Below are 27,274 nucleotides of genomic sequence, written 5' to 3' on the forward strand. Positions count from 1 at the left end.
ATCTCACAAAGAGGGGATCCTTGATAGCATCACAGATCCATTGGTTGAATAGCTCAGAAACGAAGATGCGGACATGGCCTTGCTTGGAGGTGATTTGCACGCATATTGTGAGGAACTCAAATAAGTGCATGGGATTGATTGGATATATGCTAAGAGTGAAATGACCTTGCAGAGAGCAGGTTGTGGTATTGCTTCTTGGCCAAATGGGAATTGAAAATGCTTAATGGGTACATATGTGGCGAATCATCTGCAGGTACAATGTGGCGCTGTGGGTACAAAAAGGCAACATCAGATTATTTAGATTGTAGTAGTACATTGATAAAATATGTTAAACAACTAGAATTGGTACAAGAGGACGTTAGTGACCACGTTGCACTGTGTTTGTATGTGGATTTGGATCTAAAGGCAGAGATCTGTCGAGTAGAAGGGCTGGTAAATGACAGAGGAAATAGGATCAGATGGTTGGCAAGGAATCTGAATAATATTAGCAAATTCCTGGCTAGCACATTTTGAACGGTTACTTCTAATGGATAAAATGACGGTTAATAAAATTGAGGGATGGCTTCTCCAACTCACAGGTAAATTTGCGGTTGGCAGTAACACTTACATAATTAAGGAAGGGTAGGATGGAGCTAAAATGTTTGACGTTGCAGTGCTAAAGGTAATACGGGTGGTCAGAAAGGAAATCGGGAAAATTACAAGATTGAATGGGGAAAGATGCGATACTGCCCTTGTCATTAGAAAAATCAAGAACAGGTACAGTAATTGGATTAAAAGGCTGAGATATACGATATAACGTACAGTGGCAGGAAATGCTGAATGCCTTAGGTGGTGGTGATGTACAACGCATATGGGAGCTATTAATGACCTATAATGGAAACAAAGCAAACAAATCTGTTAATCCCATTGGTGAAGGTGCATGGAAGACATCTTTCTTTCTCAATATTTCCATCACCATTAGTATTTGACTCTCCCTTGTCCACTAACGCACCTTCTTGCAGACTGGACTTGTGCACTTTCAATATTCATTTTGTTTGTTTTGTCATGTATTGCCGCTCTTCTCTCTCACACTTCTTTTGTTACCTTATCCACCAATGAAGCTGCTACTACCTTGTCATCTTCTCCTATTTCCTCACTGGATGTCCTCTATCCAACATCAACCTTCTATTCCTCTCGTAAACCCCCTCAACCCTGCTTTCCTCTCATCTTTCCGCTATGCGACGTGCACTTCGTCGCCTTGAGCGACGTTAGTACGTATACAGGTCTGAAGGGCATAATGTGTCCTATTCTTCCTAGCGTGTTTTTTATGATGGTCTTCTGCTTTCTGCTAAACGTACTTTCTTCTCTGATCTCTTGTATAGTCAGTCAACTCACCTTGAATGTTTATTACAAATTCTTTTACATCTTCTTTCTCCTGCTTCTCTTGATCATTCCAGTAATTCTACCTTATCTGCTTCTGATCTTGTTTTATTTTTCTCCTCAAAGGTGGCCTCTCTCTGTGCCACAATTGAGTCTTCTATTTCAACTACTGGCATCACTACATTCCCGCTGGCTCTTAACACTACTATTTCCTGCTTTTCTCCGATCTCGAATGATGTAACTTCTCTTGTGCTTTCTCTGGCTCACCCTACTGCCTCTCTGCTCAACCCTATTCCTTCACTGCTCATTCCAGAAATCTACCCTTCTCTTGTCTCTCATTTAACTTCTTTTTTCAATATTTGTCTTTCGACTTCTGTCTTTCCTTCCTGTTTTAAACATGCCTCTGATCATCCTATTCTAAAAAAGAAACTTCTACTGATCCTTCCCTTGCTTATAATTATCATCCTATTTCTCATCTGCTGTATCTTTCTAAATTACTCAAACGTCTTGTTTACTCTCAAGTTCCCACGTTTGTTTCAGACAATTCTATTCTCCCTTGTTTTCAGTCGCGGTTCCGGCATTTTCATTCTACTGAAATTGCTTTTTACTCTCTGCATGTTATTCTAAACATTCATCTTTGATTATTCTTTTAGAATTGTCTGCAGCTTTTGATACTGTTGATTACTCTCTCTTACTTTCTTCTCTCTCTTCTTTTGGGTTCTCAGGGTCTGTTCTTTCTTGGCTTCAGTCATATCTATCTCAAAGGACATTCTAAGTCTCTTGGGCTGTATCAACTTCTGACACTCTTCCGCTTGCTCATGGTGTTCCCCAAGGCTCTGTGCTTGGCCTGTTTCTTTTTTCCTTCTATGCTTCCCCTTTGGCTGAAGTTATTTCATCTTTTGGTCTTTCTCATCACTTTTATGCAGACGATACTCAACTTTTCTTGTCTTTTTCTTCTTTCACTTCTGAAGTCCACAATAAACTTTTGCCATGTCTTTTAGCTATCAGTTCTTGGATGATGAAACATTTTCTGGTATTGATTGCTGCTAAAACCGAAGTTCTATTTTGTTCCACGCAAACACAATTCCATCTCTTCTTCCTTCCTCCTCAATTTCTTTCCCTCCCTCTCAACTTCCAATCCCTCCCACGACTCATAACTTGTGACTTTACTTTGACTATGATCTATATTTCACATATCATATTTCTTTATCTTCTCGCCTGTCGTTTTCTCTTGTATAACACCCATAAAGCTTGTGCTTTCTTGACTTTTGCTGCCACTAAACTTTTGATTTCCTTACTAATTTCTTTCCAACTTTTCTTTTGTTCTGTTTCTCTATTTGGTCTTCCTCTTTCTCGCCTTGTGCCACTGAAGTATGTTTTTAATGCTTTTATTTGTATTCTCTATCGTCTTCCTCCGAGGGACTCTATTGCCTCCTCTCTCTTTACTCTTGGATGGCTCTCTTTTTATTTTTGCCTAAAGTTTAACTTTTTGTGTCTAGTCTTTGAATCTCTTCACAGCATTGCGCCTGTATATTTTTCTTCTCTTGTGTCTTTTTATATTCCTGCTTGTTCTCTCTGCTCCCAGTCTCAATTTCTTCTTGCAGTCTCTCGTTCCCCTTGTGCTAATTCACGTTTTCGTTCTTTCACTTTGTCAGCTCCCTTCCACTGGAACTCTCTCGCCGCTCCATTTCTTCATATTCTCTGTTCCTCACTGAAGACCTATTTTCTTCAATCTGACATCAAAGCTGATTGCTATTGTATTTTTTCCTGCATTCTCCATTTTATTGTACCGTTTTTATGATTCTATATACAGCGCTTTGGTTTTAAGCGCTTTATAAATCCCAAAGAAAATATAACAAAAAAATACAAATGTAGAACAGATACCTATATTACAAGTAGTGATCAGCTGAGGCTAGAGGTTTGCTGCACGGGAGTAGTATTTAATTTAACTCTGGACAGGATTGAGCAGCTAGCTATTAAAAAGCTCAAACAGTCCAGAGCACTTGGGCCCAATAATTTAGCAAATATTGTAACAAATACAAAGATACAGGAGGCCGCTCATCATGCGTTGACTAAATGTAAAGAAGTGGGTGCTTTATATATGATTTTGTATGTGTGTGTGTAATTATGGAATTATATGTAGTGACGAGATCTGGCAAAATTGTGTTAACGTGTAATTTAGTGTAATCTAGTGGGATCATCCGAAAATATATACGATACAAATTTCAGAGTTATTTTAAGTGCGCTTTAAACGCTTTATTTGGAAGCATAAAATAAAAATAATGTGGCCATTAGTAATGGATACGAAATGTTAGTGAACTAAATGATGAACCTTTTTTTAATCTGGTTTTAACACGTGTTTTAATGTTAAGTATGTTATTGTATAGAGTGAAATATTTATTTATTGCTATATATGTGAAAAGTTCCTTTGGAACTGTTACACATTTATATATATATATATATATATATATATATAAATAATTTAAAAAAGTATGTCATTTCCAGGTTTAGCAATACCTTTCTTTCACAGGTCACATCTGAATGGGTAACAACAATACTAGTCTAATGTCCAAAATGTGAGTTTTTCAAACATTGTACACAATGGCCTCATTACAAGTCAGCCGGTGGACCATGGTGCTATTAGCACCATGGTCCATGCCGGATTCCGCCATGGTGGATGGTGGAATTACTGCCCCATTCCAAGGTGAGTGGGGCGGTAATTCCCCATTCACCATTTGCCCTTCCCCATTCCCATTTTTGCCCCATAGGGCATAATGGGGATGGGGAAGGCGCTAATTACGGCACAGTAAATTACGGAGCCGTAATTAGCACCAAGGTTGCTTAGCGCCTTGGACTTTAACGCCTGCAAAAAGCAGGCGTTAAAGTGTGAATCAGGCGCTCTTTACGGCGCCGTTAACCCCTTAACGCCTGACTTGTAATGAGGGCCAATGTCTGCTTCTTCCTGACGTGCAGTCAATGTTTTTATGTCTGTTTGCCGACTGACTTTTTTTTAATGGAATGTTTGCCAAAAGATTTCCATTAACAACAAAAAAATGCATTTTTTCTATTTGGGGGGTATCCCCACCCTCATTTCCCTATATTTTAATTCCCACCCCAGTCCCCTCCATGCCTCTTGTATCCCCTTACCCCCCCTCTATATTTCGATGAGTTTTTTCGATGGAATTTTTTCAGCAAAAATTGTATCGAATAAACCACCTGTCTGCCAAAGGGCGGTATTCAGGAGTAAATATGTTATTTGCAGTTACCATCGTCAGAGCTCGCTTGGGCGCATTCCAACACAATGGTTTACTCTGTGAGGTTAATGTAATCCGACCTGTGATGAAAACACTGCCACTGACATCTGATGGATGAAATGAGTCGAACGGAAGGGCCGTCCTTCAAATAAAGAAAGCGACGAGTGAGTCACGACCGGACTTAATTTTAGGCAATTGAACAGTGAGATTACAAATAGAGACGAATTGAGTCATGGATGAAGGACATCGAGATGATGAATTCACTTTATTAATTAAGATGGGAAACTAGATGCTGGCCCAGGCCGCTAATCCGCAAGTGTGCGTCTGCCTGCTGCTGGGTGGAGAATTGGAGGCTTTCAAAATCATTTTCCGTCTGAGCTCATACAAAAGCGGGATTGTGGAGACTGCTTGTGACCTGGCAATGTCAAGTCAAGCACTCCCGGTGGGCTGGGATCAGGCTGCTAACATTAAGACACTGAACTGTTTAATAAGTTCATTACAAGCCTCCCTGATACTTGGTCAGTGCTTGGGGTAAGAGCCCGAACCAGCATTATTTGTTCATGCTTCTGTGGCCGAGCATTTGGTGAATACCAACATACTACAGGTTTCAATGTTACTGTGCTCTAGATTTTCCCATAAGCAGCTGAAATTGTTATTACAAGTGGCAACAGTGCGCGTTAGAAGAATCTTTAACATAACATAACATGTTTTAATGTGCATGGCTTCATGCTCGATTCCTCCAGCTTCTAAGCGCTGTACCAACCTGCTTTGTTATTACCAAATGTGAGGGTACTCAATGCATGGACTTCAGAAGGCTCGAAAGCTGATTTGGCCCTGCTCAGATGTAAATATGGTAAGTGCAGACTGGAACATGTCACAGTTGGGAGTTGAACTCGCTGAGCTACCCACTCATACTACAGTATGTTGTTTGATCAACTGTGCAGTTAAAGTGAGACATCTATTATGCTATCTACTCACCACTCTCTCCTGCTCTCCCCAGTCCTTTGTAATAGAAAATAACATTCATTTTTTTCACATTTATTAAAAAGTGTGTCATGAAGGCATTTCCCCCAATGTCTAAGCACTGGAATAATAAATAGGTGTTATGTTAGGAGAAATGCCTCTATAATTCCAAGAAAAGTCTGAGACTAATGTCATATTCTTTTTCTTTTCTTTTTTTTTAATTTGTTTTGATCAAATAGATCTTTACAAAATATAAAAACCAACATTATGGCGATTTATCACAATAAAAACATTTCCACAAAAATAGAAGACTAACCTCTAAAAGGTAAATAAAAAAAAAGATAAAAAACTAAAAAGGAAACGAAGAGAAGGAAAGAAAATAAGAAACCTTCATTTCCCCAAAAACCAGCACCCCATTCTACATTGTTCATTTCTACTGCTGTGTTAAGCCATAATATCTTGAGAAGCATTAATCCCAGACTGCCCAACGCTAGAGTTGGTCAGGACAAGTTTTAAAAGGACCTGACTCACTGCAATTGTCAGGGCAGTATTATGCCCCGAGAGCAGGCGATTGCAAAAGTTCTCTGAGTGCAAGCGGTCCATTTTATGCACACATTTCCCAAAGTAAAGAACTCTAGTCTCCCAAGTTCCATTACATTCTAGGAGTAAGTGATGCAGATTTTGCTTATTTTGAGTTGCACAGATTTTACAGAACGGTATTATAGTCTGGCTTTGCCCTCTAATACTTAGGATCTCGCCTGTATTAATTAGGTTTAAACGGGCCCTGAGAAAAACGTATCTTGATTCTCTGCTAGGATGTTTTAGCAGATATTTGGGCAAATCTCCCAATTTCTTTTCCACTAGTAGGAAGCTATTCTTTGGTTTTACCAGCATCAGTTCCAACCCTGTTTTGATCCAGTCCATTGTTTCCAGTTCTTTCTTTGCTTTCAAAGGATTCTCTTTCAGGGTTGTTACCGTTGAATCAGCTCCTTCCAGACTGGAGGATCTTGGAGCTGTCCATTTGGAAATGATGCTTGACGTCTTCATAAAGAGAGTCTTTTTGTGGAATTATTATTAACCTATAGAGAGATATCAGTCTCCAAGCTACCTGTTGCTGCAATGATTTCAGGCCGAGCTCAAACCTTAAGACCTGAATAGGAAGGCAGCTACGCAGGCCCAACAAGCTCTTCCAAATGTGACCCTCCATCTTTTGTCAGGTCTCTAACCCATACAGTATCACAGGAATGACTTTGGCATTATAAAACTGTATTACTGGTTTGATGGAAAATGTACAAAGCTCCAAGTACATCTTTTTCATCTGTGGTATTATTTTAACAACTTTACATCTGATTTCCCTGAGTTTCCCCGGTGGGCTGCGAGGCATAGGGCCTATTTTCTTGGGGGTGGAAGGATCCATACATTCAAGCACATTATAATGTTTATCGCAGTGCTGTGTCGGCTGGCACCTGCGCATGGTAGGGTGGAAACTGCACGTGCCCTAGTGTGCTCAGCAGGTACGGCCCAGGCCAGGCTGTAGGAATCAAACTTCCCACCCTCCCCGTTCCAGGACACTCTCTGGAAGAGGTGTGTTCCTAGAGACACGGTGGGGAATCCATGCGGTGCTCGGGGAACGAGGTTTCAGCTTTCCGAAGACTTGAAACCTATTAACTGCATACTGGGAAACCCCCCAACTGCACAGTCGCAGGATTCTGCTGGAAGGGAGATTCTGCTGGATGGCGAGTCGTGCCTGGAATGAAGCATTCTTTTTAATTGTTCAGCGCTCTAATGATGGCGTTGGCACTTGGTTTTGTTAAAATTCGAATGTGTCTTTAAAGAAAAGTATATGCTTACACTTTTCTGCAGTGTTTTATCTTTGCTCTGGAGTAGCATGTTTTTTTTTCATCCTTTGGTATGATGCTGAATCACATGTTATATTAGGCAGATTTTCCTCCCTCGGTTCCAGCAGATCAGGACCGAGAAATCGAAGCTGCAAGTTCCGGGCTTCAGCAGCTCTGCATGTTGTTGCTCTGCTTTCAGTATTTCTATGGATGTTTGGTTTCAGCAGGCACTGGCAGGTGTGACTAACCATTGTCTTGTGCATTCAATATGCATGCAGTCCATTAACTCCTGCATTACTTAAGTGATTGTAAATAACGGACAGATGGGTCTGGCAGCTGGGTTGGTTGTGCTGAAGCTGTGTTCTATCCCCAGTACTGACTTGATCCCCTATCAGATGTGTGCTCCCCTTCCAGCTAGTGTGTATGTAAAGACGTACACACATTGTGGTGGAGTCCATTTTTTTTTCGCTGTTCTTGCACTTGTCCTGGATTTCCGATTATACAACTAGCACTTTAAGTCACAGAATGCAAAGAACGCAAGCATTGGCAATGCCGACAGTTGGGGCTTTTGTGTAGGCATAGGAAAGGCACTTGCCAGGCACTGCCGTAGTGGTATCAACTGGCTATTGATAGTAGATGGTGCAAAATGGTGCACATACATGGGCATCTAATAGCAGTGCCTGAAAATGCCTACTACATATACATAAGCCAAAACTGTTGGTTTTGCCAATGCTTGTGTTTAACAGGACTTCAATGAAGGACACACATAGTGCTTATATATCTAGTAGCTGAGACAGACCTGTTTAAGAAATTGTTATTATACCAGTAGCAAGTTTACCAGTGCAAGTAAGTCATTAGCTCACAGAGGACTGCTTTGACAAAACATTGGCAGCTGCTGTGAGTGCAAAGTTTGATGGTACGGCTTGATTAAAGTGAGCTCAAAGAGTTCACGTGAGGAGGTGTTTTTGTTGGGCAGAGGCAGGAACTGGGTGTGAATGGCCATGGGGGTTAGCATGACCATGGGCAGTCAATGGATGGGAAAATAAGCCAACACTTTAAAGCTTTGTCTCCCTCCTCATATGCCATTTCTCCCTATCTGTATTCTAATGCAATAGGCCTTGATACATAGGGACCCTTTGCTTGGGGGAGGCAGGACACATACATTTGTGTGCATGATGATGATAGTGCCTGTGCCGTGGAGGCTCGCGCCTGCGCATTGTGGGGCATGAAACCGCATGTGCCCTAGTGTGCTCAGCATGCGCAGGTGTGGCTCGCGCCACTTGTGTTGACCTCCTGGCTGCCACTACGAGTGCCGTGCTGCTCCAGCGACGACGAGTCGAGCAGACGCCTGCATCAACCATTTGGCACTGGCTGCACACAGGACACAGCAGGGTAAGCAGGGTTCCGTTCCAGACTTCCAGTACCACAGGTATGTTGTGCATGCGCTGGCAGTGCTGCCCTGCCACCAGCTGAGGACAAAATTTTCTTGGGGGATACTCCCAATCCCCTCATAGAAGTGTTGCGCTCACGCCCTGTGCTCGCTCATTTGGAAAATATGGGGCCACTTTAAAAAAAAATCCAGGGCCACTTTAGGTTCCCAGTCCAGCCCTGGTGTGAAGTGAGAGAGTTCAAAGGCTAACGGCCTCATTACCCAGAAGGCGGTAAGGGCACCGGTACTGGTAAACCCTTACCGCCTTACTACGAGGTCCCTTTGCGGGACCCGACCTTAACGGCTGGTGTAGACCAGCCGTTAAAGTTGGGACCCGCAAAGGGACCATGGTGCTAATTATGGTACCGCAATTTGCAGTACTGTAATTAGCTCCTTCCCCATTCCCATTGAGCCCTATGGGTTAAAAATGGGAATGGGAAGGGCCATGGAGAAAGGGGGAATTACCGCCCCGCCAACCTTCTCTATGGTGGTAGCGGTATGGTACCGGGGGCAACCATGGTGCTAATAGCACCATGGTTTACCGCCTTCCGTGTAATGAGGCCCTAAGAAATTAGTGACACTTTAACTTTCACTGCTGTAAGTCTTACTAAACGTCTGACTTGACCCTTCAAACATCATATCCCATTTCTTTACTTCCATGATATATGCACAAATCTAATTTTCAGACTGGTTTGTCTGAAGTTCTACGTGACTAGATCATGAATGGATTGGCAGTGTGACAATGGCACATTCACACAGCTAGGTGGAAACAAAATAGCTATCATGTGTTTGCGTATGTTGCACACTCAAACACACGGGTGTGTATTTCATTATTTATGATGTAGGACTTTGCCATCATCGATTGAAGGTGGCCCCAACTAATATTTCTTGGGGACCACTGTGTAACCCCATGTTAGGGTTGCTTTCTCTAAGTGTGTGTTTGAGGTGTGTTTGTTTGTTGTAGGAAAGGAGGTGTTAGGGTTGGCTCTTATACTTGCATGTGTGCTGAGCCAGGATTGATGTCACCATCAGAATGTAGGCTGTGAGTCTGGAGTGTGAGATTAGAATGTTTGGGGTTGAATGGGTTCTAACCCAGGCAGTTAGATTATGTGAGCCTGGGTGGTGGGAGCCAGTGGGCTCCTGTCCCTTTCCTCTTTATCTCCTAATGACTTGTTGACATCTGATCCTGTAACCTAAGAAGCTGATAAAGTAACCACTATGCGTACCTGGCCTGTGTATCCTGAGTGTCCCTTGGAGTGAACCCTATGACCAAGAGCCGGTCATAGGGTTCACTCCAAGGGACACTCAGGATACACAGGCCAGGTACGCATAGTGGTTACTTTATTAGCTTCTTAGGTTACAGGATCAGATGTCAACAAGTCATTAGGAGATAAAGAGGAAAGGGACAGGAGCCCACTGGCTCCCACCACCCAGGCTCACATAATCTAACTGCCTGGGTTAGAACCCATTCAACCCCAAACATTCTAATCTCACACTCCAGACTCACAGCCTACATTCTGATGGTGACATCAATCCTGGCTCAGCACACATGCAAGTATAAGAGCCAACCCTAACACCCCACTAAACATATTTCCTAGGGATGCTACTGGGCTGCATCTGCTGCCCCCTCCTGACAGAGTGACTCGACGCTCTGGTTGTGCCGATGCTGCTATGCTGTCTCCTGTGTGGCAGGGTGCTAAGGTGAGCATCTTCTGCTCCGCACAGCCCAGGTCCCTCCACTTCCGGTGCTTCTGCACACACCCTTCCCCCCAAAATTCCCCCAAAGGCTGTTAAATCAGACTCACACAATCTGAGCTCCATTATTTACTTTACAGAGCGGCAGTGGCTGTTTCTATTGTGGAACCGCCAATACATTCCTCTTTCAGTAATATGATATGATGAGCCATTTATAACGGGCCTCTACACAAGTGTTTCTAGGCGCGAGTGCCCTTCCCTGCCCTGTGCCCTTGGTCTGGTGTGTCTCACCCCTATACACACTCTTGACCACAAACAGAAAACTGGATAGGCAATTTTGAATAATCTCGACACCCGAATTATCCCATCACAGGGTCTGCAGTGAAAACGAAACACGTGCTTTAACGGTTCCATGTCTTTATAACGAATCATTCAATAACGAATGAACATATAACGACAATAAATAGCAATATTGTTTTGTAAACATTTTATGGGCGTTCCACCGGACAAACACCCAATTCCCACAGCTAAAAACCCAGCCCAACTGTTTCCCCACAAGATTTAACCCTTTGCTCCACCCCACATACATTTTGATTATATATTTTTCGTTATATATGTATTTGTTATTGAATTCTCGTTATAAAGACTGCATACCGCTTTAGGGCCTGATTCATGGAACATTTTCCTACGGCATTGCGCCATTATAAAACACTTCCATGAATCAGGCCCTTAATGTGTAAGAAGTCGGCTCGCTCACTCAATAAATCAGTTTGTTTAGCAATAATGTTACTTCTGGTATGATCTAATGTTTACTGTGTAACTCCTCTCCCTCTGTACACACCTGTGACTCTCTCACACACCTGTCCATGAGAGAGAGATTGAAAGTGGCGGAGAGAGAGGGGGAGAAATGACAGCTGTCTTCATAGGCCAGTGGTATGTGTGCTGGTAGGAGACCATGCTGTTTTCCCTTGTTTTGCCTGTTCATGCACTTATCGTGGCTTGCTATGCCATTTTATGCCTTGCTATATGTGGCTTAGTTGTTTGCGCTCCTCGCTAACCTGCACAACAATCTAATTTCTACCTTGAACAATACTGCAGCTAGCTGCCCCACTGCGATTCTGCATTCTGGGATTTGCTCCCATGTGCCACAGTGATTTTGCTCCTATGTGTTACACCGTGATTTCGCCCCTGGCGCCCAATGCAATTAGTGCACTGCAGTGTTTTGATCCCCTGCCATGCCGAGTGTAGCTCCTAGATATCGCAACTTGACCTCGTAGCCACTGAGTTATTTCCCATGACCCCACTAGGCTCTGCCCTCTCTGGAATCCCTATTCTGAGCTCCCCTCATTAACTACTCCCACCCACTGTCTACATGGTTCCCACTGCTTCATGCTACTTATTGCACACTGGTCACTGCCGTAGATGTCAAGCCATTCCAAGCGGCATCTCTTCACAGGTACCTTGCCCAGGGGCATCAGAACTGAGACGTTGCCATGGCCACACTAGATGGATGCTATATGAAACAGAAGGCTACAACTCTACAATCGACACACATATCAAAGTCATGACAAAAGGCATCCTAGCACAGGTGGCGGCTGGACTATAGGGGCCGGGAGAGGCTGAGCCCAACCACAATGCCACCCCCCACCCACCATGTCCATGAGTGAAAGCAATTTCGTGTGTCACCCATGGACATGATGGCTGCACTTTAAATGTGCAGTGTGGAACGCTCTTTTGAGCCAACCCCAATGTACATGCATAGTGCAGTTGGAGCTCTGGCAAGAAACAGAAACCCTAACAAGCCCGGCTCAAAAGGATGCCTGGAGCATTACAAATAAATGCCCCAAGGCATGCTTTTCCCTTCACCCTGCCCCCTGTCCTGTCTCTCATCCAGACTGGGGTGGGGTCAGAATTTGCAAACCCCGCCGGAGTCTGCCCAAGAGACAGGAAAGGGGGCGTGCGAGTTGATGACATCATAATGTCACTAGTTGAGCCTGGCCTGTTGTTGGCAGCCACTGAAGAGGTACCACCCATACCACTTGTTTACTATTCCAGCAAGTGCACGTGTACACTGAAAACACTAGTTCACAGCAGAGCAGAGCGGGAAGAACGAAGGCCTGGAATTGGAGTGGTTCTAGTTCACTCTTTCTGTGCTGTGGTGGCTAGTGTGTTATGAGGAACGTTTATTTATTTACTTAAATGCTGTCCACCACCCAGACACTTTTTTTCTATCTCTTTTTCCTTTATCTGTTCTTGTTTTCGAGTCACTCTCTAATGCCTACGTGTCTACCCAGCTCGACCTAGAGACGCAGACTTTTGACCAATCTGATGAAAGCCAGGGAATCGCCAAACCCCTTCGTTCCAAAGTGACAAGTCCTTCCACATCCTTTTAAAGTGTCACTTTGGATGAACGCTACTTCTTATTTGCCATCACAAGTCGCTGGATTTAGAAATGGTACCGTCACGGTACCCTTTGAAACGAAGTGGACTGGAGAAATGTTCCAAAAATGTTCGTATATCTAGTTGATGTTATGGGATCTGCCACCTTTCCACATACCTCTAAACTCACACACTTTTGGAGGGTGACATCCGCCATTTAAGCAGCTCTCTCACCTGACAAGCCCATATATGTGAATGGGCTTTCACCTGGCAAAAACAAAATCGGGTGTTTTCAACCACTCAGGGGCTACAAAAAGTTGAGCGCTATGTGTCAGGTTGCTCTACTGGCAGCCACACCTCAGACTGAATTTTAGCAAGAATTACATTTCTTCCCATCGCAGGAAGAGGCCCATAATGTGCCGAGAAGAAAAGCAATTCTGTTTCCATGCACCCCCCACACTTTTCCCCTTCCTCCCTCCCTTGCACTAGCGCAATCTCAATGTCACCTGGCCTAGTAAGATCGTTGTCTCGGTCTTCCCTCTGTTCGCCCTCCATTGCCCCGTCCCGCCTTGAAGCACTTGTGTATAGGCGCGTTATAAGTGCCATATCATATTATATCATATCATGCTATATCATATCATGCTGAATGCTGAGAGCTTCCAGATGTTGAAGGTGTGTCTGCTCCTGAACTGCAGGGGAGCCACAGGCCTACACTCATTGCACTTGCTGGTGACCACTATCCTACCAAGTGGTCACTGCCTGGCACTTACCTGTTGCTCTGCAACTTGCTCTCTGGCACTTCCACCTCTGTGCAACCTCTAGCACTCACCCACCGCCCCTGTCCCTTCTCTCTCTCTCTGCACTTGCATGTTCCGAATGTTCACAAGGCCTAGCAAGACTGCCTAAATACTGCCTTTTGCTCGTCATTGTTATTTAATTCCATTATCTTGTTTTGATTCCCTGTTCCCTCCCCTTTGCCCTGTGTGCGCTTTGAAACACGATTTCTTGATATATAAGTGCCTTACAGATGCACACGAAATAAATCGATACATAAATGTGTTCCAGCAGAGCAATAGAATTGCCAAAATAAAGCATCGAAAAGGTTGACAACGCGGCCCATTAAGAAATAATTGTACATTTAAACTGTCAAGTTCCGTCTGGCTAATTTAGAGAAAGACAGTTGCAGCAAATGTTCATTACTGCAGTGCTCCGGTGCAAGACTAATTAACATTTCATGTAGCACTTTTCATGATACTGTCATTATAACTGTGGCATGGCATTTCTTACTGGCCATAAAGAGTAAAGCAAACACGGAAACTGTTATTACGTGACTGGCTATGATGATAGCCAGTCTGGAAATTCTTTCTCACTGTGGCATGGAAGTTTTTACTGGCAACGTCAACATGAGTACGTTCTTATAGGGTAATACTTCCATATATTGGTGCAGCCTGCATGGACATGTTTTGGCACAGCCAGCTTACATTGTCATAGATTGTGAACAAAGGAACCATGAACATGTCCCTGTGCACTGTTGGTGACTTGTGCCAAAAAAAAACGATTTAAATTCTTATGGCTTTTTACCCAATTTTTCACAGAAAGTGTTCTCTAAAACGTGCCATTTTAACCCATTATTTTAAACATTTTCTCCCGGAGATTACCACCTGAACTCTCCTTGTCTGATTCGGGCTCCCTCACTAAGCTCGGTCTCTCAAGCTTAATCAAGCCAAACCTATACACAGCTTCAATTAAAAGTGTCACCAGTCTCCACTACCTAGCACCATGCCATGCAAGTCTCCCCTCTACATGCAAATGCCTCCAAGTTCTCGACAATGGGTATCTATAAACAGACCAACACACAGAGCCCAGGGTACTTCCGGTGTGTACACATCAACACAGCAGCAAAGGTGTCTTGCATTGCACCTCTCTCCCCACTAACCTAACACATCACCCTGTCTTTCAGATCTGCCAGGGAGCCTCGAGACCACGCAAATTGCAGCAGTGAGTAGCATAAACCCCAGTCAGGTAAAATGTGCACCAATGGACTGACACCCCTGCCACAACACTCACAGACACACAGCTCTCAGTCACTGAAATACTGAAGAGCACAATATCACTCGTATCCTGGTGCGAAAAGAAAGGAAAAATATGTGGGATGAAGCAGGAAAGACAAATCATAGAAGATAGAGGCAACACAAAAGTTATAAAGCTGGAAACATACCAAATGGACAAGATTTGGAAATTCAACAAAAATAAGAAGTTTCAGGAAACGGGTTAAAACAAAAGAATTGCCCATGCTATCTAGAATCTTGTTCTCTGCTCTTGGTCACCAGGCGAACACAAGCTGTCTTTGGGATCCTACTATTGAGGAGCATCACCCCTTCACTCCTGCATTGTGTGTCATCCATTCCATGCTTTTATCAGATTGGCATTGGGATAGTGAAAATGTACTCAGAGAAGCCATCCCAGCCTTTACTCCTGGTTGCATCCTCCTCGCCGTGATCTGCTTCTTTCAATGGTGAGAATCCTTAGAAATGAAGTCCTGGATGTGTGCTCCTTCAGTGCCCAATTCCCGTTACTTTTGCGCCCATCTTCACTCACATCTGGTTGCATGCTGCTCACAGTGTCTTGGTTTACGTCAATGCTGAACTTCACGGTCTCTCGGATGCGTGTCGTTGTCAGTATTCTACTTCCTTCTACCTCAAGCCTCATTCAATCCTGTATGGACCTCTCAGTACCTTCCTTGGTTCAAGCTGTAACTAAGCATTGTCTCACAACTGTAAGAATGTACGTTTGTACTGTCTGTAACTACGCCGTGATACCTTAGGGTCTGGGGGTATAACAAATGTAATAAAATAAAATATATTTCTGCCAATATTCCCAACATCCTGGATGCATGCCCCTCTTTCCCTAGGGATTCATCCATCTGCAAGAAGTACCGGATTATCCATTAGGCCAAGTAGGCACCGGCCTATGTGCTCCACTCCTTTTAGGAGCCCCGTGACAACGGATACAAATAAAGTGGTGTAGAAAAATATAAAATGTATTAGGAGATAATTTGCCTCCACAGGGTTTAATCCGGCACTGTCTGCAAGGGAGCTGTGACCGAAATCCTTCCCGAACCTAAATAACCTGGGAAGTAACTTTTCGCGATTGCTGCAGGTAGAACAAGAGTCACTATATCTTATGAATCTGCATATATTTATTTTTTGTTAAGGCATGTGTAGTAAAACACAGATCCGTGTGTGTGTGTGTGCACGTACATGTATAGCTACAGGTCCCATAGCTCCTGCAGATGTGTCGAATGAGAGGTGACAGATTGCCTACAGGGTAGCAGTGGCAGTGATGTATCCGCTTGTGCCAATTGAGTCTTATTTACTCATTAGCCTGGCATATTTATGTGTGACCCGGGCTGCACTACCACAGGTTGAGATTGCAGTTTTTGTTATTCCCCAATGGTCCCCGCATAGGCAAAAGCCGGCATTGAAATTTTGCCACAAATCTGCAGGAGAAAAGGAGGACTTTTTCAGCCACAGGACCACAGGCAGCTGGGGCCATCAGCCATCTGAACCCGAATCTTTGAAATCCCTGACTCTCTATGACAAACCTACCCAAATCACTGCTAATGTAAAACACAGCATATATCCAGATGGCGACCATATCTGACTCTAACCTAAAAATACATTTGATGAGATTCAAAGTCAACATATATCACCAAGCGGAAGATGTTTCCTCTTTCATGAATAGTTCAACTAAGCCCTAAATTGTCCTGAGAAACCCTAACATGTAAAATGGGTTATTTAAAAGGACAACGCTAATGCAACTGCTCTCTACTCTGTTGTGCGCATTTTAAGTTGTTTACTGCATTGGGTAACTTAATTATTAGGACAAACACATTTTAATAAGTGCAGAATATGCAAATACTGTTTAATGATAATTTACTCTGGGCGAGCAAGAAACACTGTGTGAGGGCATGTGGAAAACTGCCATTAGCAAAAAAAGGCAAGTGGAATTTGTTCTTGGCTAGTAGCTCACAACTCAAATATTAACAATTCTTTACCTCGGATGCTAGAGTGGATGGAGAAGAAAATGCTCCATCTACAGCCACGGAAACAGCACAGAGGAAATAATACTCCAGAGTAGAAGGCCCAGCAGTGGTAGTAACGCAAGACAGGGATAGCAGCTGTAGTCCAGTACATGCAAGTAGAATAGATGGAGTTGGGACGGGATGTGAGAAGAGAAGAAAAGAAAAGGGCCTTCTGATGACATCATGCCAGTGGTGGTAGATGCTGCTGGTGACAGGGACACTGCAATGGACCCGGACCTTCTTGCAAGTGAACATGAGTGGAGGGATGGAGAGAGGAGAAGAGAAGTGAGTATCTCCATTGCTGGTCATGGTGACACTTTGACAATAAATGCAAGGAATACCCATGGCCCACTGCTTCCAAGGCCAAGCTTGGAATTGAAGTCTGTAGGGAAGTTGCACATCTTGGAACAGAAACAGGTTAAGGTGTTCATTTCTAGATGGATTACTTTATGGTCCTGCAAAAGAGAAGCAGCAAAGTTCACTGAGTTAAAACCAATGTTGTCATAAGAACAGTGCCTGCCATTTGAAAGTAGTGGCATTGTTAGAAGTAGGGAACCATGAAATCATTCCGCAGTTAAATGTCTGAATGCAACTAAAAGTGTATGAAGAATCAAAGTGTTTATTTCGAACCCCTACAAACTTTGCCAGACATGAACACCCTTTCGCTGATCTGCCACTGGATGGAGATGTCCATAGAACGAATGGTGGAATGAATCGACACTGTATTTGACAAGCTATATGCAGCTTAGCCGGCCTCCCTAAAAAATCAGTGAATGATTTTAGATATATGATGGGTGGCCTTCAGTGAAAGGTCAGCAGAGGCTTTATGCAAACAAATTAAAGCTCTAACTCAGCATTTTTGTGAATCCTCTTGAGACACCGCGAGGAGTGACATTGAGCATAACAAATACTCTGGCTTAATAGAATGTTAATGTCTACAATATTTGTGGAGAACCTGATGTAATGCTCAATGCTCTGAAAGAACTGTGGGACTTATCCAGACAATGCAGTGTTGTGCCATGATAAATGAGCAGAGATCGAAATTAAGAGTGGATATGCAGGAGTTAAAAGCAGCGCTTGTGTCCAACATTAACCAGTGACCAGAAGCTGCCACTGGGGATCGAGTAGCTAGTACATAGCGTTACGCAAATTTAACTTTCACATAAGATTCATTTTGTCCATTATTGATGACCCTTTATGCTTTAAATGTTGTAGATATGTGTCCTAATGTTTATTTATAGATTGTCCCAAATGCACAGTTAAATTCACATAGGTGTTTGTTTGGCACCAGTTGGCCTTGGGAGTCAAACGTAGCTCCTTGTTGCTGTTGGTGTCAAGCTAACCAGGCTCTTCCAGGCTACAAGCAGGAGCTAAATAGCTGCCAGCTCCCCTCAATTTTGAGCTCTGTATGAGCCAGACCGAATAATAGACATATATTTTGTTTGAATCAATGGCAGTGTCTCCTGGGCCTTATTCTATAGCCACAGTCACTGCTGTCGAAGAAATGCTATTTAATGGGATATACCTGCAGCAGAGTAACATCAAAGGCTGTATTGGCACATCAAGAGCCAGTCAAGGAATGGCAATGCTATGATGTTTTTTAATCCATGAAAATTCTGGAATGTCAGCCGACCTAGCAGCAGCTTAGGCCAGCTGCTCCATCTCCCTCCCCTGTCTGTGGATACTGAAACCAAAGGAATGAGTACCGGGAACAAGAAGTGAATGAAAATCCTATTCCCCAAAAATCTAAACAAGGAGGCGAGTAGGAAGAGACACCCAGCAGCAGTGATATTTATGCCCTTTTGCTAAAGGTTTCTCAGAACGTGCAAGAGATGAAATGTTCCCTAAATGAGTTTACCTCAAAAGTGACCCACCTGGAGATCAGAGTTTCAAAAGTTGAATCTGGTAACTCAGCTTTGGCCTCAGAAGTGGCAGGGAGCTTCAGGGTCTATAAAGACCTAAGCTCTGAAATTTCAGACCTAAAGAAAAAGAACATGATCCTGGAGGTTGAAAGCAGGAACCTAAATCTACGCCTGTTGGGATAAAGGGAAAGTCCTGATTTGGACAAGGATTTGGATTCACAAATCCTCGGGGTCCTGACAGAGGTGATGGGAAAGGAAAGTGTGTGCCCTCGTGATTCGGATTATTCTTACAGAGCTGGGAAAACCATGACGGACAGGCCAAGGCAGATAATTTTGGTTTTAACCAAAGTAAACATCAAGGAGAGAATCCTGAAGGCAGCAAGGGAGAAAGGGAAACGTATTCTTGATGGGAGACCCCTGGCCATATATCCGGAAGATCATCAAGAAAAGGAGGGCTTTCAAAGTTGCCAAGGCCATAGCATTGGAGAAAAACATTAAGACTATCTTGGTGAAACCTGCAATTTTAAAGATTTACATGGATGGAGGATTGAAATCAACAGAGGACCCTTCAGAGGCTGAGCGGTGGCTTATATATGCTGAAAACCCTATTATTGACCAGGAATAGCTATATCTTTTTAAATACGATGTTGGATTGAATTTACAGTGATGAACTATACAAGCGTTATATATTGATATTTATTGATCATTTTTCATTGTTTAATATTAATATTTCAATATGTAATTACCATTATTAACGGCTCCATAGGGATTTTAGAGCAGCTTGTGATGTGAAGCAGTGCGTGCGCACTAATTCATGCGGTGCCTTCCTCTAATGAGGAAGTGAGCGATGAAGAGATAGTAATAGCAGAACGGATTGCAGAGGGACTACAGAGCCCTTTCAGGTCAGTGATCCTGCCTCGCCTTGGGAGCGTTTACATACTGCATGCGGATGATTGGTCTGGCGGCGAGAGTCATTAGGATCGAGGTATCAAGATTGCTGTCATCTGACAGCTGATCTCAAGTGCCTGGGTTGCAAGGATCCGCAGCGTTCGATTAATGTAGTAATTTGATTTTGGGTATTTAGGTGCAGGTTGATAATACGGTTAGTGTACAGAGATTGCTACTGTACTGTAAGAGGATTCAATTCAACACTACAGCTAAGTCAATGCCTAGTCTGGGATACTGAATGGAAACCCTTATTGATATATCTTTATGTCCAGTTCATGCGTTCTGGATGACTACCCCTATATAACACCCCTCTCTTGGAATCCCCCTGACCCCACTGAGCCAAGAAGTAGTTCTGTTTTGCAAGTTAAAAAGGTTTATTTGATAATTTAAACAATAGATATATATATCACACTTTATAATAATTTAAGAATTGAATATCACACTGAATCTGAGCAGTAATCAATAATGGATAGTCTGGCACTAGCACACTTGTGAATAGGAACAGAAGAATAAGGTGGTAGAGAATGCTTTATATAAGTTCAGATGGATGTAATGTTGAATGAAAATGCAATACAGAAAATACTCAATATGATTTCAACAAAACAATGTAATCACTTTTCTCTGGCAATCCCCTCCCCCCTTTATGCAATGCAAGGAAATGGAAGGAAAGCACACAGTTCTCAGAAATGAAATCAAATGTAATTCAGTTCACCCCAGCAAGCTTAGACTACAGAAGTTTGAAACACAGGCCCCAAAATGCTTTTATATGTGATAGCAATATATTGGAAAATGTGCTAAAATGATTTTAATTCCCTCTGGAGGTTCAGGGTGAGTGGTATCTAGTTAATATTAGTCCAGGCTCACTCTAGCAATGATTCAGGGATGGTTCTTAAGAGGCAAACGAATTTTTAGCAAGGAAAGCAAGAACTGCTGTTTTCACACGTGGAGAAATTTGCAAATCGTGGCAAATTCGCGAGTGCGTTTCTCGTGATTGCGGCGAAAGTATCGGGGGTAGGAATGCGGTTCTAGGTTCGTTGAAAAGCCATGATTCCCAGCTTTCAGAGGAAAGTTACTGCAAGTCTCTAAGACAAACGGTCACGGAGATATGAGCGATATGGTAAAGGTCGTTTTTCAGATTTGAAATTTTAAAGTTCAAAGTGACAAGTGACAGCTAGCAACTAGAAATGACAGGTGACAGCTTTACAAATGACAGGTGACAGTTAGGAGGCAGTTCTACTTAGATTAAAATAGATTGAATTATATTATTTTAACTAAGAGATTGGTTCTGCACAGTCTGCTAGGTACTCACAATATATTTTTGAAATAAATGGGCCTCGCCACGGATCTGGTCAGGTTTTAGACTGGACTCTGGTCTGGTCTCTGCACTTCACAGTGATCTGGGTCAGCTCTCTGGTTCTGCTAACAGTGGTCTGGGTCAGCTCTGCTCTCTCTGGGTACAGCACTGCTTCTGGATCTTTCTGCACAGCTTTCTCTGGAGATTGATGGATTTGAAGTCTGGATCTCTGGATATGGTATGGTCCGGCAGCATGCTCCGCAGCAAATGGAATTGAATGTCTCTATCTGTCCTGACTGTCTGCTTTTATGTGTTTTGAAAATGGGTGTGTGTGCAGCATCACTAGGGTCTACCCCTCTCCACTTGTCATTGGCCACTTCATCCTCTTCCCCTTGATTGGGGGAATGAAGTGGAGTGTCAGAGCGATGTCATTTAATGGCTTGCAGATAGGACACTCCCCTGTCAAATTACACACAATCTATATTTGATCAAAAATACATATTTCATAGCTACGCAGTGGTTTGAAATTACATGCACCCATCATGCATTTACTGATGGTAGCCCCTGTTCAAACTCTGCTCTTCCTGGGGGCTTGCATTCAGAAATGGCAATATTTTTCACTTTTTGGTCAAGTTACCAATATCAGATTCTTACTCAAATTTACCCAAATGTGTGCAAGGCATGCAGGCATTAATTGATGATGTATCAGACTTTTCACATGCAGACATTTTAAGTAATACCCTCTTAACTGCTAGTTTGCCCCCAGATCATGCCACCGGTTCTAAAATCCTCTTAAAAAAATGTGGGCAGAAAAATCACAAGAATTATGGTATCATTTAAATAATTTTCACAAGTCCGTACTATGAGTTATTCATCTTTTTCTAAAACCATATTCTGGCTACAGGGGTGTGGGTTCCCCCCAGCACAACGTTGAATTTCTGGTTTTTCCAGTTCTGCCAAGCCAGCTTGCTCTCACAGGCAGTGCTCCTCCCCTTTCCTTCCAGGAGGAAGCCACTTTTACGGCCCCATAATAAAACATTTGCCTGAGTCAGGACAGGGCTTTGTTCAATTTCCTGCAGAGCCCAGGTAATTCAATCAAAGAAGTGTCATATCCCTTTTGGTGGGAGCAGCAAAAGGGCAGCTAGGCCTGGGAACACAGCTGTTGTGCAAGTCTCATCTCCTGTCGGGGGTAGCTGGTGGGCAGAATTCAGTTCCTTAAGCCAGGCCCCAGCTAATGTCACTTTTAGTTACCCAGTTTTCTGCATTCAAATAAAACTAACCATTTTACATATGCAGCTAGAATGCTGATTCTAAGTTTAAAACTATGACATTTAAACAATTGCAACCTATGTGACACTCAAAAGTATGTCACTCATTTCTTTTAAACATTTTCGATTTTTGGTAGTTTTAAATCCAGTTTCAGTTAGGCTGCTGCAGACCTGCAGAGCTCAGCCAGTCTTGTTATGAACATTCAAGTCACTTCAGAATATAACTTCACATTGTAGCCACCTCTCAGTAAGTCTTTCTTTGGCCCGCTTTGGGTTCATTTATTCAGTTTTACACAAAAAAAAAGTCTGGTGTTGTTTTAAAACGCCGGCTTTCTGATAGTGGTGAGTACTGGTAATGCACCCATTTTTGGGATTTAAGAAAATGAATTCCCCACAATTCTAGGTTGCTTTTGGCAATCAGCATTGCCATTCCCAATGGTTTCAGGCTACTCTGTGGGTAGTCCAATGGTGGTTTTAGGCAGTGCCCTTCTGTGCCCATAACATCGGCAAAAATGAGTGGCAGCCTATTCTTCATGCATTTCCCTGTGCATTTTCTGGGAAGCTCTGGCCGTCATGATGTTTTCAATGCCAGTACTGCACAGTTTTTGAGGTAGGGCTCGGATGCATGGGTAAAAACATCCCACAAGCCCCCCTCTTGCGATGGCCATTCTGTTTCACTGATGGGACTCGCAAGACCTGGGATGTTTCCTCATCTTCTTGCAATAGATGGCACAGTTCAGCATCTTTTCCTCCATCCGGTCGGATCGATCGGTTCTCCTCGCCGGTCCTGATGGGAGTATTGGGCGGTACACTGGGCCCCTTGCGTCTCTGCTCCCGGTCTCCGGATCGTCCTCCTTGGCCCGTCTCCAGGTTTTCTTTCTCCTAGGATGACAAAGGAAGAGCGGCAATACATATTCATGGACATTTTTCCCCCACCATTGATATAGTGGGGTGGCATATATATTTTATAGTCAAAACATATGAACATGCACATTTCTTTTTGCATTCAAAAACGAAAACATCCACATTGAGAAACTCAGAATTTGATAGGCGATATGTAGGATCTTTTAAGTTAGAACTGAATTAATCTGAGACAGTACCCTCTAGGATTCCAGAGGATTCCTCCAGTTGTTGCAGAGTGTGCCTGGGATGGCAACACTTCAACTGGTTTATGTGGACCCACTTGTCTTCCCCCTCTGCCAAACCGCCTTTGGGGATGCGGATCTTATAGGCCACAGGGGAGATTTTGTCTATAATCTCAAAGGGTCCCTTCCATGTAGGCAAAGATTTTCGCTGTTTTGCCTGGTTCCTTTGGAAATTGTATAGATAGACCCGGTCCCCCACCTGATATTCCTTCCTGGAAGTCTTCAGGTCATAGTGGGTCTTCATGCTGATCTTTCTAGATTCCGCTGAGCATAAGCAAAAGCATGTTGAAGGTGTTTCCTTAAATTCTCCACATACTCATGAGTTGTGGAGGCATTTATCAGTGTCTGCTCTGGTGTGGAGTCTCCACTATGATGTGTTCCCCCTGGATAAACGGGCGGTAATTCTTCAATGCCCACACCGTTGCCAGGAGTGCCTTCTCACAATCGTTGAATTTTTCCTCCACAGAGGATAAAGTTTTGCTCGCATAGGAGATTATTTTATTGACCTTGTCATGCTTTTGGTATAATACTGCCGTCAAGCACGTATTAGAGAACCCCGTCTCCAGGAAGAACTCCTTGTTTCTGACAGGGTAAGCTAGGCAGGGCGCTTGTGAGAGGCTTCTTTTGAGTTGTTTTACCACCTCGGCTTGTTCTGGACCCCATTCCCACTTGACCCCCCCCTTCAGGAGATGAATCAGGGGTCTGGTGATTTCTGCGTAGCCCTCAATGAACTTTCTGCTGTAATTAGTCAGTCCAAGGAGGCTCCTTAGTTCCCGCAGAGTTGTGGGGTCTTTCAGTTTCTGAAGTGCTTCCACTTTCTTTTCCTGGGGACAGAGACCCTGAGGAGTAATCTCATGCCCCAAGAAATTAACACGGGTTCTGCACCACTGTGCTTTTTGAAAGGAAAGTTTTGCTCCGGCGGCCCTCAACTGTGTCAGAACATAACGGATCTCCGCTATGTGTTCCTCAACAGTTGAGCTTTTGATGAGGACATCATCTACATAAGCCAGGTTACCCCTCGCACCCAGGTCGGGCATGGCCTTCTGTAGGAAAATGTTGAATTCATTGCCGGAGTTGAGGTATCCGAAGGGAGTCCGGGTCCATATATACTGCTGGCCCCCGAAGGTAAAAGCCAACTTGTATTGGTCCTCCCTACTGACCGGCACGGTCCAGTATCCATTGGTCAGGTCTATTGCAGTGAATACCTGTGACCCCTGAATCTGGGCCAGCCCTTGGTCAATGTAGGGAAGAGGCCATCGGGAAGTATGGACCCGTTTGTTGAGCTCCCTGAGGTCGGCACAGAGTCTCCACTGGCCGTTTGGCTTCAATATTCCCAGCACCGGATTATTGAAGGTGCTGTGGACTGGACGGATTATTCCCCGGGACTCAAGGTTCTTAATTATTTCAGTAAGGGACTCCATGGATGTGAGAGGCAAACGATATTGCTTCACAAACACTGGAGTCATGCCAGGGTCCGTGGGGATTGTTGTTGTGTGGATGTCGGTGCGGCCACAGTCATATGAGTCTACTGCAAAGAGATCTTGGAAATCCAAGAAAACTTGTTTCAACTTTTGCTTTTGTTCCAGAGTCACACAGGCATCAGCTAGGTTGACTCTCTCTTCCACCATCTGCCTGAAGCCTGGAAAGACTTCTGGTTTGGCTATCTCAGCGGCCTCCTCCAGCTGGGTGGAGAAGTCCCTCTTCAGATTGCTGATTTGGACTAGAGGCTTCAGGTGGCAAAGGCAGCCCTCATGGACCTGGAAAATCACCTCATCCCTCCTGAAGTCACAAGTCACATCTTCCTTACCATAAGGGCAAGAAGTGTACACCAGGAAGTTCTCCCCATGCCGGGTAAAAATCCTGTCTGGTGTTGTATTGTCATCACTGTCACTGTCAAAGAAGTCCTTGGGGATTGGCCCTAACAGTTCATTACCTAAATCTATGGAAAAATGTCGGTCATCAACCGCCATTCCAATAATGGTGCCTGCGGCTAGAGTAATACTCTTTAAGTCGCTGTTATCCACCTCTATTGGAATGGTGTCATGTTCTATGTTGACTAATGGTGTTGGGTTTACCCCTAACCCTTGCTGTTGGAGAGAAGCATTTAGATGTTTGTAAGCATCAGGGTTTTGCAAATATTGTCCTCTTTTAGCTTTCACTTCCAGGGAGAATTGTCGGGTCCTTTCTGGGATGGTGACTTCCTCTTTGATCTGAATTTCAACTGCATAAGGTAGCAATTGAGCTGACCTAAATGCTTTTTTCTGGATCATCAAAGACCAAGGGATTATCCGTTAATCGGGACCAAGCTTTGAAGTTTATTAGGTCCAAACTAATGTCAAAGCGATTGAGAATGTCACTGCCTAAGTAAAAGGCGGCAGGGACGTCTCGCACGACCCAACAATTGTGGACTATGCTCTTGTTGCCAATGGAGATTTTGAGCATACACCTGCTTGGCAGGAGATGTTTGGAATTGGGTGCTTCCAGGTCCATTTCCTATTTGTCTATCAGTTTGAATGTGGGAATGGCTGGATCTTTTGGGAGTTGGCGAAACATGGCTTCGCTGATGAAGCTCTTACCATTGTTCACGCACACTCGAGCGAGAACAGAGTCCTTCCCATCATTTAACTGAACAGGGATGAACAACTGCTCTCCAATTTGCTGAATATCAGCCAGGCTCTGAGCTGATTTCACATCTTTCTGGACTATAGGAGTGGGAGTTTCTGATTGTGGATTGGTAAAGAATTTCAGGCTGTTTCCTTCCAGTGTGGAATACCACCTTAAACTGGAAGGAAGGTTGACTTTCAGAAATAGAGAGGACCCCCCATCACCAGTCTGTTGTCCTACTGCTATTACTGTCACGTCTGGAATTTGGCTATTCTGGAAGTGAAATTCTACTTGGTCAGATTTTTGTTCAACCATGTGGCAGGTGCCGTTTAAACTAACATGGTTGACACTCTGTTTTAATTTTATTGGTCGGCTAGTCTGGGTCCAGAGGACCTTGTTTACGCAATCTATTAAGGGTGACAACCTTCTCAGGAGATCATTCCCTAGTAAACAAGGGGTGCCCTCTGGAGTCACAACTATGACCGGGTGTTTCAACCTGTGTCGCCCAATTTTAATGTCCAAGTCTGCCGTCCCCTCGACGGGAATTTCCTTCCCGTCAAAGTTCTGCAGTTGTCCAGGAAGAGGGGTGAGAGGAATTTGGTAATTCTCTCCCCTTCCTGCATTCAGTTGGTCAAAGGCCCTTCTGGACAGAAGGGTAGCTTGGGATCCTGTGTCCACCAGCGCCAAAATTGTACCCTGCCCCTGTACTTGGACCGGGGCATAGTATCTTCCCTCCTTCTCCTCCAAGGGGGCACAGATAATGCACATTTTTGGACAACTGGTGGGCTAATTTTCTGGTTTTGGACATTGCAAGAGAAGAAATTTGGGCAGAATTCTGTGGAGAGCCTTGGGAATCTGAAAGAAAAAGTTGGCAACTGGAGATCAGAGCCATTGTGGGTTCCCCTGGCTCCGGTTCTGGGCCGCCCCCCCTTTTTGGAGGCAGTCATCAGGATGGGTTTGAACCAGGGGATTTTCTTGCTGTTGGTTCTGGGATGAGATGGTGGGCGGCGGTAGCTCAGTCTCCACATCTCCCCAGTCTGGATTGGAATCCCTTGGGACCCATTTTTCCTTGGGAGGAGTTCCCCCATCTCTGAAGGAGAAAATCCTTTCCCCAGGATCCTCTGGGGATCCCTCTCCTTCAAATTGGAAGAT

Source organism: Ambystoma mexicanum, chromosome 1p (assembly GCF_040938575.1).
Source record: "Ambystoma mexicanum isolate Mex_15411 chromosome 1p, UKY_AmexF1_1, whole genome shotgun sequence".
NCBI classification, from domain to species: domain Eukaryota; kingdom Metazoa; phylum Chordata; class Amphibia; order Caudata; family Ambystomatidae; genus Ambystoma; species Ambystoma mexicanum.